The sequence below is a fragment of the Pipistrellus hanaki genome (assembly GCF_964339955.1).
Source record: "Pipistrellus hanaki genome assembly, chromosome: 20".
Taxonomy (NCBI): domain Eukaryota; kingdom Metazoa; phylum Chordata; class Mammalia; order Chiroptera; family Vespertilionidae; genus Pipistrellus; species Pipistrellus hanaki.
In genome coordinates, this window is record NC_140522.1 from 6022236 (window position 1) to 6039768 (window position 17533).

At 40.7% G+C, this 17533-nt stretch overlaps 1 long non-coding RNA gene across 2 annotated transcripts; it reads right to left on the reverse strand.

Moving 5' to 3' along the window:
• Positions 1-233: 233 nt before the first annotated feature.
• On the reverse strand, positions 234-14415 carry LOC311614274. Of its 2 annotated transcripts, XR_014793615.1 has the most exons (5): positions 11150-14415; positions 8619-8720; positions 5545-5687; positions 2003-2202; positions 234-870 (listed from the first exon to the last, which is right to left on the reverse strand). It is a non-coding gene; the product is annotated as an uncharacterized lncRNA (long non-coding RNA). The 2 variants fall into 2 exon arrangements; XR_014793616.1 differs by lacking the exon at positions 234-870 and having other exon boundaries at positions 1120-2202.
• Positions 14416-17533: the final 3118 nt, after the last annotated feature.

The following is a 17533-nucleotide window of genomic DNA, read 5'->3' on the forward strand; positions in this document are numbered from 1 at the left end:
AATATTTAGAAAGCATACACTGATATTTTTTTCTTTCAAAATGTTTTTTTCCCCAGTTTATTTTTATTTTTAAAAGCATTACCGATGTCCCTTCTTCCCATAGACCCCTTCTAGCCCGCCCCAGACCTCCCTCCCCCCTGCCCAGTCTGTGTCCATGGGTTATGCCTATATGCATACAAGGTCTTTGGTTGATTACCTCCCTCCCACCCACCCTCCCCTGCCTTCCCTCTGAGATCCCACACTCTGTTCCATGCTTCTATGTCTCTGGATCCACTCTGTTCATCAGTTTATTTTGTTTATTAGATCCCACTTAGGAATGAGATCATGTGATACTTGTCTTTCCCTGACTGACCTATTTCACTTAGCATGACCCTCTCCAGGTGGGGAGGGAGATTTTATGGTAGGCACATGATTGTATGCAGTGTAGGCAGAGACTTAGAGCAGATCTTCCCCTGGCCCCCACCTTCTGCTGAATCCAGACCCTCCACCCTCTGAGCCTCCCTGGGGTTTTGCAGGCAGAATTCGTCCATTTCCTGTCATTTTCCTGATGGCAAGTGCTTAGATTTTCTGGGATCTCCCTCTATTTTCATATACTGTTTCATATACTGTTTTTCAAACCTGCTAAATGATTTCAGAGTCTCATTCACGCTCTTTATTATTTGACTGTTTTAAATGTTGCATCTCTTTGCACACAGAGTCCACAACAGGATGATTTGTCCAGTTGGCAAGGATTTGATAGATTGTTTTGAGTCATTAGTTGTTGTGGTTTGATGCTACGAAAATCAACGGTGTGCTTTTTCTAGATTAAACAGATGCTTTGTTCAGGATGTGTAACAGAGTCATAAGCAACTTGTAAACATGATTCCAATACTGTAAAAAACAAACAAAATGCAAATAGTCATCTTTCCTCCTCCTCCCCACTCCATCTGTAAGCTTCTCAGGGAAACAGGCAAAGCGGTAGCTTGACAGGCAGAGAAAGACGCTGCTTCAGATTCTGGACAGGTAGCTATCCGCTTGTCTAAACCAACCAATGAACTGTCATAAGGGTATTAGAGATACTAATCTATATATATAAAAGGCTAATATGCAAAATGTCCCCTTGGGAGTTCAACTGGGAGACTGGGAGTTCAATCACTTGCTATGACTTGCGCTGACCACCAGGGGGTGGCATGGAACAAAGGCAGGCCCCAGCCAGCAGCCAGAAGGCGCCTGATCGGCCCTGATCACCAGCCATGCCTAGGGCTCCTACCTGTGCACGAATTTCATGAACCAGGCCTCTTGTATTATGACAATAGCTTCTATTTATTGAGTGACCAGTTCAAGTATTTTACTGAGCTGTACACATATCTTTTTCAAGTAACGAAAGCCTGATGTAATAGGTGCTTTCTATTTGTTTAAATGTAGAAATGAGGGAAGTTATGAGGCTCAGGGAAGGCCCAGAAGGATTTGGACAACAGTCTGATCATCTCTAAAGCCCACCTACTCCGTATTGTGGTTGGCGGTGATGAAAATTACATTCATAAAGTTTAAAAAAAAAATCATTGGTGGCTTTCCTTGGGAATCATCTGTCTGTATAGCCTTCATTCAATTCTGCCACCTCATCTCAGGGAAGGAGGTTAAGATGTTTGGTGTATTTATAATCAGATTTTTAAAAATCTTGTGCTCTCTTAATGCAAATCTATTGGTAATTTCTTCTCCATCATTTTCCCCCCCTGGTGTGAATTTTAGAAACATCCAGAGAGATTTGGGAGTCTTTTCTCACATCTCTGATGAAAATCTGACTTAGAAACTCTCCCATTGAAGAGAGAATACAGCTCACTCTGAAAAACGCTCTTAACTGTGGCTTTCTCTACACAGTTGGAAATGCTGTTTATAATAGGATGACTACGCTACAATTAAACAAACATCCTATAAAGAAATTCAACCTGTCAAAATGGGCTTGTTAAATAAGCTTGGAGCCACGATCTGAATAACAAACTAGATCTGAACTTGGATAGCAGACCACGGTTCTGTGGGTCTTCCAGTGACCTCATTGTTATGACAAATGAGAACATCGGGTTTCCTTATCCACCAGGAAAGTCCTCCCCGTTCTGTGTCAGATGAGTCAGGAGACACACAGGCATCTCCCGTGCTGACAGATAGGCAGGTTTCGGATTTTCTCCATCCGGCGTCCCTTATGGCTCCAGGTCAAAGCAACATCATCTTTAAAATATATATATTATTGATTTTTTTTTTTTACAGAGATGAAGGGAGAAGGATAGAGAGTTAGAAACATTAATCAGCTGCCTCCTGCACACCCCCTACTGGGAATGTGCCAGCAATCAAGGTACATGCCCTTGACTAGAATCGAACCTGGGACCTTTCAGTCCGCAGGCTGACGCTCTATCCACTGAGCCAAACCGGTTAAGGAAACATCATCTCGAAGTTGGCTCTTGGATGGGCAAATTTTTCTACCTTTCAGTTCATCTGGGCACTGGATCCCTGACCTTATAGAGTGTCTCGTTTATTTCTGTTCTTTTAGGGCAGTGGTCAGAAAACTCATTGGTCCACAGAGCCAAATATCAACAGTACAATGATTGAAATTTCCTTGGAAAGCCAAATTTTTAAACCCAAACTTTTTCTAACACCACTTCTTCAAAACAGACACTCCCAGGCCATGGTATTTTGTATTTGAATTCATTTTCAAAGCTTTGCCAGGGAGTTAAAAAAAAAAAAATCACAATGACAATTTTCTGGTATTAAGGCTACATCATGTATATCAGTTATTTGAGCTGATTTGTTAAATGCTTTTGTTTTGAATAAGTGACATTCAAACCGACTGTGTCGGGCTCTGTTCTCCTGTTTGCTAGTTTCTGAGCCGAAAATATGGTGCTTCCCCTAAATCTCCTGCTTTTCCCTGGAACTGCTGCTCGCAGTGTGACATCCTGACTTGAACTTGCTGCCCTTCCAACCTCGCTTCCTGTTTGTGTCAACTGCTTGGAGCAGCTCAGGCTTAGCCAAGCATGGTCCCTCCCTCTCTCCCTCCCTCCCTCCCTTCCTCCCTCCCTCCCTCCCTCTGTCCCTCTTCCCCTTCCTCCCTGAGCACACGCTGTTTCTGTGCATCTGTGATCAAGGGGCACCTCAGCTCCACTCCGCTGACAACAAAATTTACTGACCCGAGTCAATGGCTGGTCTCCGCTCCAGGTGAAAGGAGCTGTCGAAATGTATCAGAATGGACACATGTCCACCTCGTAAAGCTCTCAATAGAAATGCCAGAGAAAGGGAGCGTGACCCCGTGTAAAATTAATTGTCCCAATTGGGGATTACAGGGGATTAGGCAGGAGCGGGGTCTATGCTGTGCTCGGCTATCCCTGTTCTGCCAGGTCAGGAAGGGCCCTGCCTCCATGGGCCAGTGTGTCCTCAGCTGCCGGGCGTCCTCCAGTTTGCCTGTTTGCTTGTCGTAGTTCACCTTCCCTTGGGAAGAGAGTAGGAGCAGATAGGACCATGGTTGGCCTGGTTTCACACATCCGTGGTACAGGCTGGTGTTGATGCGATGAAAGGCATTAACCCCCAAGTCCATCATCAGAGCATCAGGACAGTCACTGGGGTGAGATGCCTCCGTGTCTATATCTGACCTTGGGAGTGATTCTTCATAGTGAAGGCTGCCATGTCTTATAAGTGTCCTTTGGGGGATTGCCCTTCCCCTCCCCGCCCCCATTCTTTATTTCTTTTGAATATTGATCAGTCTGGGTGATGTGTAAAAGTAGAGCTAAAAGGAACTTCCCACCCAATATACACACCCCGATCCCCATTCAAAGGGAAATCAATCTTCATTTGTCATTCCCCCCAGAGGCCTTGCCCGCTGTATCATTATATTTGCACAAAAGTGGTAATTTACGCAGGTCCCACCCACGGGGGCCAGAAGCAATGCCAAGTGACCACGGTCCACAGTGAACTCTCAAAATTTCCATTAAGATACTGGGTGTGTTTTTTTTAATTATTATTTTTTACTTTATTGATTTTTTACAGAGAGGAAGAGAGAGGGATAGAGAGTTAGAAACATCGATAAGAGAGAATCATCAATCAGCTGCCTCTTGCACACCCCCTACTGGGGATGTGCCCGCAACCAAGGTGCATGCCCTTGACCGGAATCGAACCTGGGACCTTTCAGTCCACAGGCCGACGCTCTATCCACTGAGCCAGACCGGTTTTGGCCTGGATGGGTTTTTGCTTAATTTTATCCCCTAGCTGACTGGATTCCACGTCTTCAGACAATGGATGCTTTTATAAAGAAAATGTTCTTGGCTTGTAGATTGCTTTTTTTTTTTTTTTTAAGAGTCCACTGCAAATGTAAAAATTGATTTCCTTCGCTCCTTTTTTTTTTTTTTTTTTGTAATTCCAAATAATGCCGCGTGTCCTGCTGCCTCGGCAAGGAGCAGGAAGGCTGTAATTTACCAGATGTGAGGCTATTAGGCCTTCATTTCCTGAAGCAATGAATTAGCAACTCCTTTTCCCTGTCACAGAAAATTGTCGCCAAAATAGTCCAAGACACAATGGCAAGTTCAATTAAGGTTCTGTTCCTTCAGGAGGGCCTGACAGATGATGGCTGAGTGAGAGGCCCCCTGGCAGGAAATTACCCGGCTCCCTGTTTTCCTGGGTAAATGGCGAGGGCCACGTTTTCTACTTGATAATTTCTGGGTCTCCTGTACCCCTCCCTCCCGCCATGAGCTGTGCACTTTGCTTCTGAAACGAGTTGGGCTGCCAGTCCCCTCTGTGAGCTGTGCACTTTGCTTAAATGTATTCAGGTGTGCTGTTTCCAGTGCCTGAAATGACTGACTCACCATCCGACTTCCTTCCATTTTCCATTCTAGATCCTTCCATTTTCAAGATCTCGCTCCCATTCTCTGTCCAAGGTTCTCCCCGTTGCTTTTCAGCTGGTCTGTCTGGGGATACTTAGAAAACACATTCAAAAAGCACCATAGGATGCTGGGCCAGTGTGGCTCAGTGGTTGAGCATTAACCTATGAACCAGGAGGTCACGGTTCCATTTCCAGTCAGGGCACATACCTGGTAGAGAGCGTGCAGGATTAATGAATTTCATTATTGATGTTTCTCTCTCTCTCTCTCCCTTCCTCTCTGAAGTCTTTACAAAATACACTGAGTGGCCAGAGTATTATGATTCTTGAACGCATAATAATCTGGCCACTCAGTGTATAGTGTATATATATTAGAGGCCGGTGCATAAATTTGTGCATGGGTGGGGTCTGGCCAGCCTGGCCAGGGGGAGGGGACATGAGCGGTTGGCCGGCTTGCCAGCTGGTCAAACTCCTGGTCGAGGGGACAATTTGCATACTAGCCTTTTATTATATAGGATAGACACTGAGTGGCCAGATTATTATGCGTTCAGAGATCATAATAATCTGGCCACTCAGTATATATGTATATATTTAAAAAGCACCATAGGGGACACAGAAAGGAGAGGGAACGTATATGTATGGTTCAGGCTCACAGAAACTGTAATGTTGGAGAGGAAAGAACAAAGGGAAGAATGCTTTGGAACACAGACCATGAAGCCAGAGGAGGAGCATAAACACTGAAGGAATGAAACTTGTTCACTTAGGATGGAAAATGCCCCATGCCCTCAGTCATCAGTTATTTCGTTCCATTGCTCCAGTAAATTGAATCTTCCTAAGTGACATCATCAGGTGCCTAAGGAAAACACACGTAAATCAAAGTCAGCACACTTTTATTTATTTCTTCAGAGTTTGGGGGGGGGGGGGGGGAATGATATCACAGCGTGGGCTCTGATTATGAATGAAGTGTATTGAAAAAATCTTACATCAAAACGTGTGTGTTGGCAGTTCCAGATGACATCATATGATAGATAGACGGAGGACTTTCTGTTGATACAAAGCACTATTTTATTGCAGCCGTATCAAATAAGTTAAGCCTCCTCTTAAGGATTTTAACAAATGTTTACCTTTTCTAGGCAATTACTTAGCTTTCCAATTATCCAGAAAGTGAGCTCATGGGGAGAGCAAAATATACTAAATAATCTGCAGACGTGGTATTAAAAAGCAGAGAATTTTGCTTTTTGTTTGTTTGCTTGTTAATACTGAGTGTGGTGGTACAGACTTGACCTTGAGCGTTTTGTGAATTACAAAGCTGCTCTTTTTATTTGAGAACAACTCCATACTTTGCTCTCATAATCTATCTTCCCATATGGATGGGTTTCAATTGCCAGGGTCATTAAACTCTAGCAATATGGGGAAAGGCGTGGGTCTATTTTCGTCACCTGCTTAGACCATCCAGAATCAACTTTTTGTTTCTGTTGTCATTCCTTGGTGAAGGGGATATCCGTGGTTACCAAGGCCAATCCCTAGGATTCTATCACCACTCTTGGTAGAATTTTCACTCTTAAGAATATTGCCAAAACAACCGGTATTGTTGATCAGATTATTGATCAGATTACTTGGTCAAGGTCATTGATCAGATTACTTGACCAAGGTCAAATCAGACATAGCCTCTTTCATTAATAGCCTCATTCATGAACCTATTTTAAAAAAGACATCTAAGGATATAAATAGAAGCTTTACTCAAAGGTGTACACCACAGCATCAGGGTAAAAGCGAGGACAAGTCTTCACTCGTATTTAGAATGAGTTTTATGAATCGGGGTAACAGGTTCCCGGATTCCTGGGTGAGATCCATTCCAGCCTCCTTGACCAACGATGCATCTGCTAGGCATCTCAGCTCCTGACACTTGCTTTTCTCTTGATGCTTTCAAGATGTTCTTTTTTGTTTGTTTTTTCAACATTTTGACTATGGTGAGTCTGGTGAGGATCTCTCTATGTTTACCCTATTTGGAATACCTTGACCTTCTTAGATCTATTGATATTTTTCATAAAGTTTGGAATGTTTTCAGCCATTAATTCTTCAAATATTTGTTCTGTTCCCCTTTACTTCTCTTTTCCCCCACTAAGACTCCCCATTACATATAGGTTGATAGGCTTGGTGGTGGCCTCTGGGTCTCTGAGGATTTGTTCAACTTAACATTAGCTTTTATCTCTTCTGCTCTTCAGATAGGATAAATTCTATTGATTCATCATTAAGTGCATTGAATCTTTCTTCATTTATCTAAGATTTGCTGTTGAGCCCATCTAGTGAAAATGTCATTTTGATTGTTGAAACTCTAGAATTTTCATCTGGTACTTTGTAATAGATTTGATTTCTTTATTGATGTTCCCTATAGACTGAGTCATAATCAGCATAGTCTCTGTTAGTTCTAAAATGTATTATTTGAACATGTTAGTAACAGATGCTTTGAAGTCTTTATCTGCTAAGTCCAACTTACAGGGCCTCTCAGAGTCTGTTTTCATTGACTGCCTTTTCTCCCCCCAGATATGGGTCACACTTGTCCCATTTTTTTGAGTGTCTCAAAATTTTTTATTGAAAATCAAACATTTTAGATAATATATTATAATAACTCTGGTTCTAAAGAATTTTTCTCTCCTTCTGAGGGTTTTCTTGTTGGATTTTGTTTACTTCCTCTTTTTCCTTTTATTTTTTTAAAAATTAACTAGCCTAGCCGAAACCGGTTTGGCTCAGTGGTAGAGCGTTGGTCTGCAGACTGAAAGGTCCCAGGTTCGATTCTGGTCAGGGGCATGTATGTTAGTTGCAGGCACATCCCTGGTAGGGGGTGTGCAAGAGGCAGCTGGTCGATGTTTCTCTCTCATCGACGTTTCTAGCTCTCTATCTCTCTCCCTTCCTCTCTGTAAAAAATTAATAAAATATATATTTAAAAAAAAATTAACTAGCCTAGATCCATGGTTGGCAAACTGTGGCTCTCGGGCCACATATGGCTCTTTGGCCCCTTGAGTGTAGCTCTTCCACAAAATACCACGACCTGTCGAGTCTATTTTGTAGAAGTGGCATTTAAAGAAGTTTAAGTTTAAAAAATGTGGCTCTCCAAAGGAATTTCAATCAATATACTGTTGATATTTGACTCTGTTGACTAATGAGTTTGCCGACCACTGGCCTAGACTTAACTGGCAGAACCGATTGTCCCTGTAGTGTGTGCCTAACTGTCTCTGCTTAGATTTTTATTTTAAATTTTCGTGGTTTTTTTTTGTTTGTTTGTTTTTGTTTTTGCCTTGCTTTCTAGAGATAATCCATGTGACTGGATGGCTGAGTGGTCAGCCAATGATTGGTCACAGATTGTGCTCAAACACTTCAAGTCTCTGAGACCTCCACTCTCTATCATTGGTCTGTTTGGTTTGGGGAGTACATTCCAAGTCTGGGGCAGTTTTCAAGCCTGCTCAGCTTCTCCTTTCCTACTTTCCACTTCTCAGAGGGACCCTCTCAGGCCTCCACTTCCTTAGTGTACAGGCTTCCAGACAGGCAGGGACAAATGAGTGCTTGTCAAGCCTTCACGGCTATCTCATTAGCACAGTTCTTGTTTTCATAACTGCTCTGGTATGCTTCCAGATCACTAGAGGGACTAATTTTGTGCAGTCCGTTCAGCTTTATAGTAGTTTGGGGGAGAGAGGATTTGCTGATCTCTTTTATTCCTCCAGACAGAAGTTCTTCCTCATTCCTGATGCTGGAATCATGTTCTTTTTCAGAGACTTGAAAGGCTTACCTTTGATCTGTGACAGTGAGCATCATTTCTTGACAGGTGGCCACCTGTTACTGCCTCGGGAAAGATGGTCAGCTCTCAGCCCAGTGTGCTCTTACTCTGAGTCTGGCAAAGGAAGGGAAGGACTAGCATTTCAGTTTTATAAAATGTTAGCTATTTGATTCCAAATCCCTAAATTACCAGCGTAGTCTTTGAACTGATAATATTCTACGAATGCTTTTGAACGTAAAGTTAGAAAGTCAATAGAAAAAGGCTTTCCTATTTTAATCTCATGGAGCTGGTCTCCTGGTTAGGAATATTATAAAATGCCTCCAGGAGAGAAACGCTTGAACCAGCATAAATCAGTGAACGTACATTGAGCTCCATTCCCGCTGTGGGATGGGCCCAGGTTAGCTCTCAAGAGAATTCCTCCTGATCCCTTTGTTTTTCAAAAAGTCAATTGAGTCTTCACAAAATGGCATTTGACAGGGCCTAATGAGTGAACAAACAGCAGCACCAAGTATATACAAGACAGGGTGAGCTATTTTTTTCCTCTTTTGTTTCCCCTACCGTGGTTCTGCTAAGCATCTCTGACTGAGTCAAAGTGTACACGTTGGTTTTACGCTATTCTTCTCCCATCTGGACTCCGTTAGTGACTTGAGGGAGGTCTGAAGTTAGCCCTTATGTTCCATTTTCCATCAGCAAAATCTAACCTTGACATTCCTACTCTATCCAACTTGAACCCTCAACCAAGAATCATATCCCATCTAAGTAATTTAAAAAAAAAATCATGCATACTTTTGCCACTTCAGGGAGACAATAGTTTGGTACCTTTATGATTGCTATATATTATAATAACTCTGGTTCAAAAAATTTCTGTTCTTATTCCTGAAAATAAAATGGCAAGGACGTTGGAAAAACGATGCCTTCTTTATCAGAGAGATTTTTCTGCTTCGTAGGAGGATATGTTTATTCGTATGATTTATGATATATTTATAATCAAAATGCCTTGTAAAAAACTGAATGGGGGAAATGGGATGAGCTCCAAGCCTCCCTTAGGCCGACAATATTTATAAAGCGAAATCCTGCCATAAAGCGAGCACAGATTGATTGGGCGGAGGCAAAGAACTAAGAAAAGCCTTTTAAACGTGGCCCCTGGACTATTGTACTAAAACATAGTTAAGATATTAATCAGTTTCTCTGGGTCTGTATTTATTGCTTTTGAGTAAGAGAAATGGAGGTGACTATTCAGTTACGCTGCCCATGACCACACTCTTTCCACTACCTGCGCAGTCTGCAAGCTGAATCACTTGAAAAGAATTCGTCACTATGTTAAGACTTTTTTCCTTTGGCAACTCTGCATTCTATATTTTGCTATTCCTCTCAGGCATTCTCAGATTCAGTGGCAGTAAAAATCAGCTCAAACTACATACTAGATAGAACAAAGCAGCTAGTTCAATTTGTGCTTTCCTCCTATACTCCAAATGTCCTCAACTTCAGCACCTCAACTTCTCCCCTACCTTCAACCCAAGGAAATAAGAGCTATTTCAACCTCTACTGCCATGCCCTCCACCTTCTTTTTTTAAAAAAATTATTTTATTGATTTTAGAGAAGAAGGGAGAGAGAGAGAGAGAAACATCAATGATGAGAGAGAATCATTAATCGGCTTCCTCCTGCACGCCCCACACTGGGGATCAAACCCAAAACCCAGGCATGTGCCCTGACCCGGAATGGAACTGTGACCTCTTGATTCATACATAGGTAGAAGCTCAATGGCTGAGCCAACTTCTGATGCTCGCTCTTCTCTGCCTAGAATCTCCAGTCCTCCCCATCAGATAAACGGTGCAGACCTCTTTCCCTCCCAATCAAACTCCAACCAGAGCTGTCACAGGCCTGGAGCCGGAGGACCACTTTGACTCACTACATCAGCCATTGACTATCAGCCAAAGGAAAGGGGCTTTAATTACAGTGGAAGTGATTAGATTGGGAATAACCCATTGCTTCACAGGCAGCCTGGACCGCATACACTGCTACTGAGCCGCTGAGCTCTTTGAGGGCCAGCTCATAAATCCTGGTGAGCCCTTGAGCCCAGTACCTGACTCAGGTGAGGCTGTGGTCTTAGTGAATACTTGGTTGACAAATGGTTGAATAGAGCGATGGGTGACTAAATAATGAAGCCTGCTTTCGTGTGAAATTTTAACAGTTTTCCTGGAATCATGTAGAAAAACACCTGCATATATATATATATATATATATATATAATTTGGATGAGAAATTTTATATATGTGTGTGTGTGTTGTGTGTGTGTGTGTGTAGAAAAACACCTGCATATATATATATATATATATATATATATATATATATATATATGCATATATATATAAAATTTGGATGAGAAATTTTTCAAAATCATCTTCTGGTCTTTGTCAATGGAATTTTTTTGTTTTATTTATTGGTTCATGTAACTTTTTTGCTCCAAAGTGTGACAGTGATTTTCCATTTCAATGAGAGTGTAAGTAAAGGTACAATAGCCTCTAAGACCCACCACGACTTACCTGGTCCTTCCCTTCTTATCTTTGGGACTTCAACTTCTTTTTCCTCAGCACTTCCCATCTCATCATATAATGCGTAACACCCTTTAATGGCCATTAACACCCTTCCTTGAAAAACAGAACAAAGTAAAATTAGCAAAAGCGAACTGAAACGTTCGGTATTGACTTTTAATCCGAAGTCCACTGGTGGCTTAAAGAAAAAATATTGCTCAATGTGCCCGCCCCAACCAACAATAAATTATATATTGTTTAAAAGGCTGTTGGCAAAGGCCCTGGGATCATAATTGGCACTACTGTTTTGGCCCCATGACTGGTTGTACATCAGGGACTTATTTTCCAGTATGTTCCCTCCGGGTTGTTGCAATCATCTGCTCTGGTAGAGTCTGAAGTGAATGGCATGCGCAATAAACCTGCTCCCTCCCAGGCTCACGCAGGCGTTGTAAAACGCAAAGGCAAACAGTGGGAGGCATTGAAGTGATCCGCGGACTGGCCCTTTAAAAACCAAATGGGAGAAAGAAACATCTAGAAGCCCAGGGTCCTTCATGATCCCACCCATATGTACACAGCTATTAGCACACAGCCTCAATGCCTGGAGAACAAAAATGAACGGAAGTTGAGAAAAAGAGAAATGGACGCTCATAGCAGCAAAAGACTTTAATCTTCAATTTTTTTTTAAGAAGATAAAACAACAGGAGGCCAAAAAAGTCAGTAAAGATATAGGGCATTTGGAAAAGACAATTAAGAAACTTGACCTATTTGACAAACTATAATAATAAAATACACACTTGATGATAAGTGCACGAGGGACATTGACTAAAATCAACAGAATGCCAGGCCTTCAGGCAAGCATCAGTCAGTTTCAAAAGCTGAAATCATGCCGTATATTCTCTGACCACCTTGGGACTGGAGTGACAAAACAGAAAAGATAGCCAGAAAAATCTCTAAATGTGTCAAGAATAAGGAACATACTTCCTTCTAACATATGAATCAAGAATAACTACTATGAAAATTAAAAAACAATTTAAATTAAATGGTAATTAAAATATGCCAACTTGTGGAATGTAGCTAAAGCCATGCACAGAGGGAAGCATGCAGCATAAACACATATATTGAAAAGCAGAAAGGCTTAGCCAGTAATTTAATATCCATTTTAAATAAATAGATTTCAACAAGTAAAACCCAAAGAAGGTAGGAAATAATAAAGGTGATAGCAGCACTTATTGAGACATGAGAACAAGTGTGCAATCAAAGGATCAATGAGCAGAGAGCTGGGTATTTCAGAAGGAAAATTAGCAAGACTAACAAGACAGAGAGAGAGAGAGAGAAAGAGAGAGGGAGAAAGAGAGAGAGGGAAAGAGAAAATTAGCCTTCTGATAAAAGGGGCTATCACTATATTTTGTACAGATAATTCAAATTTAATAAAAGAAAATTATAATTATGTGCCAATAAATCTGAAAATTTAAAATACTTTTGAATTGTCAATAATTATTAAAATAGAAGGTACACATTTCTTGAAAGACACACCTTACCAACAAAAACACAAGAATCAAGGGAAAATCAAAATAGTCCTTTTCTTATTAAGGAATTGAATTAGTTATTAAGTAACCTCCCCACGCCAAGCCCAGATGGTTTCACTTGTGAATTCTCTCAACATTTAAGGAAGCAATAAAACCAATATTATAAAAACTCTCCTAGAGAATAGGAAAAAAGGAACACTTCCCAACTCGTTTTATGATGCCATTAAACTTTGATAGAAAAACCTGATAAGAGCATTACAAAAAGGAAAATTACAGGCAAATTTATCTTACGAAAATGGATGAGAAATTTTAAACAAAATATTATCGAACAAAATCCAGCAATATGTAAAAAGAATAGTATATCATGACTAAATGGGCTTTCAAATTCAAAACTTGATCAATGCATTTATCACAGTAAGGGAAAAGGAGAGAAAAATCAGGTGGACTTCCTTCCTTTTATATTTTCTCTGCTGATGCCAAAAAAATTCCAATATCCATTAATGGTAGACACTCTTAGAATCTGGGAATAGAAATAAACTTCCTTAATTTAATGAAGGGCATCTACAAAATATCTCTCTCATATTTAGTGTCACTTATTAAAATACTTCTCCTTGATATTGGGATTGTCCTTCCTGTCACCTCTAGTCAATATCATATTAGAGATCCTAATTAGTGCAACAAGGCAAGAAAAAGAAATGGAAGGCATCAGAATTGGAGAGAAAGAAATAAAATCATAATACTTGGAGACAAAATGATTTCAAACATAAAAAAATGCAAAATTATTTCAAACAAAAAAATGCCCAACTATTAGAATTATTAAGTGGATTGAAGAAGTTTGTCTCATCCCAGATTGATAAAAAAAAAATTGCATTTCTATACACTAGCCATAAACAGATAGAATATTAAATTTAAAAACTGTTTACAACCCCATCAAAAAAGCAGACATCCCTGAATAAGTAAAAGATGCAAATGGCCCCTACGTTAAAAACGAAAAATAAACAAAAAACATTCTTGAGATAAACTAGTGTGTGTTCAACAAAAGATGCTATAGAATAAAATGGTAAGTCCAGGGAACCAGAGGAAAATATTCTCACCAATTCATTCAAGGACAAACTCACAAAGTGTTCTTTGAATTTTTTTGCAATTAGATAACAAAAGAAAAAAAAAAAAACAGTGGGATTATGGGTAAAAGATATCACCAGGTACTTTCCAAAAGAAAACACTCAAATGTCTAACATGTGAACAGGTGCTCCGGAAATGATTCTTAAAGTACGGTCCTCACCACTACTTCCCGCAAGAGGGCTCAAGTGGGGAGTATAGAAAATACCCAGGGTGAGCAATAATATGGAGCAACTAGTACTTTCTTGCCGGTTCCTGTACTTTGGGTGGGAGTGTAAACTGGTATCTTTGGGAAATAATTGGGCATTTTATTGAGTAGCTAAGTATTAACATGATTTATGATCCGGTATTTTCACTCTTACAGGTGTGTGAGGAGACATGCACGATAATATTAATGTTAGTGGTGTTCATAAGTGACACACACACACACACACACACACACACACAAACAATCTCTAACAACTCAAATGTCTTTCCACATCAGAATGGAGAGATAAGTTTATTTTAACAGGAATAAAAATGATATTCAATAATGTGGTTGAATACTAAAAAAGCATTCATAATGTTAAGTGGTAAACAAAAGGCCATACGCAAGATGATCCCATTTTTAAAAAGGCTGACCACCAGAAAAAATAAGCCACATTTCACACCTGCTATTGCTTGTGTGTGTGTCTGTGGGGTGTGTGTGTGTGTGTGTGTCTGTGGGGTGTGTGTGTGTGTGTGTGTGTAATTTTTTTTTTTTTTTAAAGGTAGAGAATGCTAGAGAAAACCTTCTGATAATAGTTTCCTAGGGATTTGGCTGGGTGTTGGTTTCTTTTTTAATTTTCATTTCAGTGTCTTTAACTGTTAGAAGTGCCTGCCTCCAGCCTCATCTGGCTCATGCTTTGTGGTGGGAGTTGCTGGCTTACTAGATTTTGATTGTTGAAAGCAGTATACAGGGAGCACAGGTCTGGCCTTTCTTATATGAGAAGATGGCACCCATCCTTATCCATTTCCATATAATGGAACATCCTGCCGCCATTAAAATGGATATGTGTGTATAAACACGCCCATCACAGAGAGACTGCGTTTGAATGATGTTTCTGTTGTATTATGTAACAAAACCACTCTCTCGAGTCATTTGTGAAGGGGTCTGCGTTATTTTTTTAAAAAGATGCACATGTACACATTTGTGTGTGTGTGTGTGAATTTGTCTAAGAGAAACCAGTGTATACCAGAGTGGCTATTTCTAGATGTGGGATTCATTTCCTTTGCACTTACCTGTGGTATCTAAAGATTCTATAGTGAAGATAACAGTACAACGTTCTTAAATAAGTGCTAATTTTAAGTGTCTAATTCATTATCCCCTCTTCCTCAATGTTGAGTAAGATATCCATTTTCACTAGTCTTTTTTTAAAAAATTTCTTTATTGATCAAGGTATCACATATTTGTCCTTATCCTCCCATTCCCATCCCCCACCCCTCCCCTCTCATACCCCCTACCCCCTGTTGTCCTTGACCACTGGTTAGGCTCATATGTATGCACACAGTTCTTGGGTTGATCTCTCCCTTTCATTTTCACTACAGTCTTTATGCCCTGAAGCAACTGCGCAATAGAACATTTTACATTGACTGTGTTGTCTGTGCCATGATGACACAGCCCCAGCAAAGACCATAATGAATAGTTCAGCTTTAATTCCTTGCATCTTCTCCAACTTACCTTCCTTTCTTTTTTCTTTATTTAATGGAAAATTTAAATAAATAGGATGTTAGCTAAGTCAGGGGAATTCACCAATCCTGACGCCATTATGTTCTGGAAGTCAAGAAAAGAAAGGTACTCGGTCAGCCCCTGAACTTGAAGCTGTCCATTAATTTTGATTTAAAAAAAATTTTTTTATTGATTTCAGAGAGGAAGGGAGAAATAGAAATATCAATGATGAGAGAGAACCATTGCTTGGTTGCCTCCTACAGGCTCACTACTGGGGGGGTGCCCTAATGGGGAGTCAAACCATGACCTTCTGACCTCCTGGTTCAAAGGTCGGCACTCAAAAACTGAGCCTCACCGGCCAGGCTTATTTCAGTTTTAAAATCTGCCTCTCTCAGCTCAGGGAGGGCCAGGTGCGGCTCCCAGATGCTCTTGCCTAAGTCCATAAAGCAAACCTCGGCCCTGAGTGTGTCAGAGCGCAGAGATTTATTATAAAGCGATATATTTTCAAAGAGCGGCACGGAGTCTTTTAACACTGACTTTGTCAGAGACCTCGCCGACATCAAACAGATGCTTTCCACTCGGAGCCCTGGCCTCTTAAACCCCAGCGTTTCATACGCGGAGTGATTGGAAACTCGGGGACCATGAAGTAATACTTTGCTCTGATTTGGAAAATGTGACTCTTTAACAATGAAACTTTAGATGCATATTAAGAAATACTTTGAGAAGTGGTATAGTGCTTTGCTTTATAGAGAGACTATCATTTGCTCCAGTAAAATCACTCTTTCAGAGATTAAAAAAAAAATCTCTAAAATTGACTTCATGTTAACAAGAGGTTATTTATTTATTTATTTATTTATTTATTTTTAAACCCTCTCTACTCTTTCCCCCTTTCACTCACCTATACTTCTTGTTGGTTCTTTCTAAAAATCAAATAAGTACCACGTGCCCCGAGGCTTTAATAAAAGACTTCTAAGGTGGATCATTGGATTTGGGGCCTTCAGACATAAATCCTATGCCAGGGGCCACGTGACGGTGCCATGTTCTTGAATAAGCACTGAGGCTATCGCCAGTGTTTGTAATTCTGCGTGCATTTCCCCCCAGATGCAATGAGCTGGTTGTATTGAGGTTTCTTGGTTCCCCATCGCATTCTAAACCACAGAAAGCATGCAACGTGGAAGAGGCAAGGTCTATGACCCTGCTCAACTTTTTGGTCCAACTAAGTCGAACTACATCTTGAGCAGGATTGTCGGGGAAAGAGCTATTGCTTTTGGATGGAAGGAGCATGCTATGCCCAGCATTCCAAACGCATAGGAGAAGCAGCTGGGCCACCCAATGAGATCTTAACCCCGGACCGTAAATAACGCGGCACAAACCAGGACTTGCCCTAGTGAAGAAACTTATGAGTTTCACTTGACAGATGTTTCTGGAAGGTTTTTTTTTTTTTTTTTAATAATATAACAAATAAACCAAACCTTCTTTAGTTTGGATTCTGTTACTCATTCTTCAGGGGCAAAGACTGCACTAAAATGAATGAACACATATTGACTATAATGTGACCTGTTACCGCCAGAGTTTGCTTTTGCGTAGGAAGGCATTACTCATACTGAAAATAAGGATATGTCGTTGAGAAAAACGAGCATACTGAGCATAAATGCTAGATGCTTCTTTGTTGTGTCTCATTTAATATTCAGTGTTGAGTTAGAGAGAAAGCAAGTTCATAGAAGATGGCGTATTATGCCCAGGCTCATTCCGCATGGACCCAGGGTTCTGACCTAGGAGTGCTTCTTTATACGTTTCTGGTCTTTCCACTACCCATTTTCTTTATTTTATGGAAAATTTAAATGAAGGTTAAGGCCACTCATATGTTAGGCATTTGTTTGTCAGAAAGGTAGGGAGTTGACCACGTGGGGTAACAACCAGGCATGCATGGGGAGGTGTCCGGGTGTTGAGGGTAGCAGTAAAGAATAGCTTTTTATTCTCTTCTCCTGCTCAGATCCACTTAGAAATCAGACCCATATGGAGATGAAAATGTCAGCTTTATTGCTGATGAAGAGAACTGCATAA